Below are 2,999 nucleotides of genomic sequence, written 5' to 3' on the forward strand. Positions count from 1 at the left end.
TATTTGTAAGATTTATTTTCCATTTGAAATTTTATTTGAAATTGAAATAATTAATAAAATAAATTAAGATATTTTTATTTTATATCATTATTTAAACAAAAGAAATAATTATCAAAAATAATTCCAAATAGAAGTTGTGATATTGCATAATTGTATAAATGAAAATTGAAAATAATATAATTATATTAATATATATTTTTCAAATACAAATGAAAATCTGATAATATTTCTACTACAATTATGAACATTTATGAAAATAACATTATTCGAAATATTGTTAAATAATTATATCATTTATATCATTTATTTGAAATATTATTATTAAACTACTTAAATAATCATTTCAAATATGTTCAGGACATTCATTCACAATATTTATTTCAAAAGTATAGAAAATATTTTTCATAATAATAATTATATTTATACTTTTTTTATTTCATATAATATGAATGATTGAAAACAGAAATATTTTCAAACATTCAATTATCTAAGAACTAAAAACTTGCCAAAATGAATACTTTTATATTTTTTTTTTTTACTAATTAATAGAAAGATGCTTTTATTCAAACTTAATGATGAATTATATTTAGATAAACTTCTAATTATATTTATCTATTTTCATTATATTTATTTTCATTCATTTCATTATAGTTTATTTCTAATTATAATAATTTATATGAAAAATTCAGAAGTCAATTAAAGTAAATTATATTTTTTGAAAATAACTTATATAATTCAAAATTTCTTCATTATTTAACTTTTAAATCAACAAATCAACTAGTTTAACAATAGCTTAATTAATTTGTTAATTGAAATAATAATTAAATAATTTAATAATTTTATAATTAAATAATTAAATTTTATAATTATATTAATAATTTAAATAATTAAATTTAAAATTTTATAATTAATTAAATAACTTAATAATTTTAAATAATAATTAAAAATTTTTTAATTATATAAATCATTTTCAGAATATGTAACACATTGATTTTTAAACTTTCTATACATAATATAATTCAGGTATTGACAATTGGTTCCAAAAATATTTCATAATTTTAACATATAATTTTTTATCATTCTATTTTCTTCTCAAACAATTATCAATTCATCATTGTAACATGAAATGATCAATACATATATATGTATGTTTAAAATTGATATCTAATATTTTTTTATTACTAATATACAATATTTCATAGAATATGCTGAATATTTATATAACTAGATATTTTTGCGACCAACTGTACATTACAAGTAATCCTAATATTAATCTATTGTTGATCTCTAATTTTTAAGATTAATAATTATAATATTTTATCAATATAAATTTACCTTCATAAAATATAAAAGTTTATAAAAATCATCTATTTGAAATAATTTTATCTATTAGAATTAAAAACTGGTATAACCTTTCCACCAACATAATAATAATAATAATATCTCTTATATTTCTTTCTCGTTTTCTATTATTTAAGCACTGTTTACGAAATGTTATCGTAGTAAAACGTTGCGGGCAATACAGAGCGAGAGTCGAGAATCTCTCAAGAGTACTATACATACACTTTTTCCCTCGAATAAGAGAAAAATCATCCACGTGCGTCTGTTTCGCACAAATATATTCATTTCCAGTGCTGTTACATCAGCGACATAAACACGCGAGGAAGGTAAAAAATGGAACTAAAACGATCATGAATTTGTAAAGATTTTTGGCGTACTTACATATCTCACTTATACAATACACGCAAATCTTTCATCTACGCGCGATCATTTAACGTTTCGTATCCGAATTACCGTTATGTGATACAATTACGCGATTAGCATCACCGTTGCTCTTTATTATAATTAATATTACAAAAGCTTGATTATTTGGATCGGACTGTATATTCACATGACTTCATCATAGAAAATAAAAAGTTCAACGTTTACATTACAATTATTTCACTGTCTTCTCGATCGTCGATAACTTGATTCGCAATGAATGATAATAAATACATTAATTTTTATAATAATAACAATAAAAATAATAATAGAACAATAATAAAAATAATAATAGAACAATAATAAAAATAATAATAAACAAATAATAATAATAATAATAATAATAATAATAATAATAATAATAATAATAATAATAATAGTACTAGTAGTAGTAGTAGTAATAATAGTAGTAGTAGTAGTAGTAGTAGTAGTAGTGGTAGTAGTAATAGTAGTAGTAATAGTAGTAGTAGTAGTAATAGTAGGAGTAGTAGTAGTAGTAGTAGTAGTAGTAGTAGTAGTAATAGTAGTAGTAGCGGTAATAGCAATAGTACTAGCAGTATTATTAATAATCACCAGTAATCGTTATCTCTATTTCTGGCATCGTCGTCATTATCGTCATCGTCACTGTCATGGCCCTAATCATTGTCAAAAATAAAAATATTTCAGTCCCGTATTTCGATTACGGTACATATATTGCCACAAAATGTGTAACTTTGGAATAATGCGCATTCCGCTTATTCGAGCTTAATCGTAAAATTAGTATGTTCTTTGTGTAACAGACAACGTTCATGGTTCCTTTTCTAAAGCATAACCGGAAATGTGTAATGTCGCTGGAGCCTTTTTGGTCGAGAAACAAACCCAACAGTCGCCTCCTGTCAGCACATTTGCGATACGACGTCAACGTCATTGTTATGCTGTTTCTTCAACGATAAGTAAAAAACGAAAGAACCGCCGAACACGAACGATATAGAACATCATTCGTAGTTATTCTTCATGCACGCGCACGGACAATTATCATCGAAACTTTATCTTTGCCAATTATTGCCGTTTTTTCGACGACAGTAAAATTACAGAATAATGCTTTTCGTGTATACAATACAATACAATACAATACAATACAATACAATACAATACAATACAATTCAATACAATACAATACAATACAATGCAATGCAATGCAATGTAATACAATGCAATACAGTACAGTACAGTACAGTACAGTACAGTACAGTACAGTA

Source organism: Apis laboriosa, unplaced genomic scaffold (genome assembly GCF_014066325.1).
Source record: "Apis laboriosa isolate Shangri-la unplaced genomic scaffold, ASM1406632v1 scaffold45_cov149, whole genome shotgun sequence".
NCBI lineage: Eukaryota > Metazoa > Arthropoda > Insecta > Hymenoptera > Apidae > Apis > Apis laboriosa.